A 600-nucleotide genomic window follows, 5' to 3' on the forward strand; every position below is an offset into this window, starting at 1 on the left:
ATTTAGAGCAATTAAGATTACTAATCGCTTTGAAAAAGTACTTACCATGATTGATCATGGTGTGGCGAGAACCGAGAAATCCACGAGATTAGTCTCTAATTGTCTCGGCTTTATAAAGGTAGACGAATTTCTCTTACGAGAAGACACGCGATCTCTGATAGCTCCGCTATCAGAAACACTCCTTGCACTACCGTAGTGGATTATTTTGTTGAAATTACTAAAAGAATACTTATTTTGTAATGGCAACCAAATTTTACATTGGTATTTACAAAACGTGAGTAACCGAATAAATTTGTACTGTTAAATAAAAACATTTTGTTCGTCTTACAAAAAAATATTGTATTTTGTAATTTTAACGAAGTAATCCAATAATAATCGGCCATTGCCAAGTAGACACTACCGCATACTAAATTGACAAATAAGTTTAAAATATATAAAATAACTATGAAAGTAGCTATTAAATTAGTTACTAGTTACTTAAAAGATGTAACTAAGTTAAGTTATAGTTACAGATGGAAAGAAAGTAACGAAGTTAAGTTACAGTTACTGAAAAAAAGTAACTGTAACTGTAACTTCGTTACAAGTAACGAGTTACTTCCC

Source organism: Trachymyrmex cornetzi, unplaced genomic scaffold (genome assembly GCF_001594075.2).
Source record: "Trachymyrmex cornetzi isolate Tcor2-1 unplaced genomic scaffold, Tcor1.1 scaffold453, whole genome shotgun sequence".
NCBI classification, from domain to species: Eukaryota; Metazoa; Arthropoda; class Insecta; order Hymenoptera; family Formicidae; genus Trachymyrmex; species Trachymyrmex cornetzi.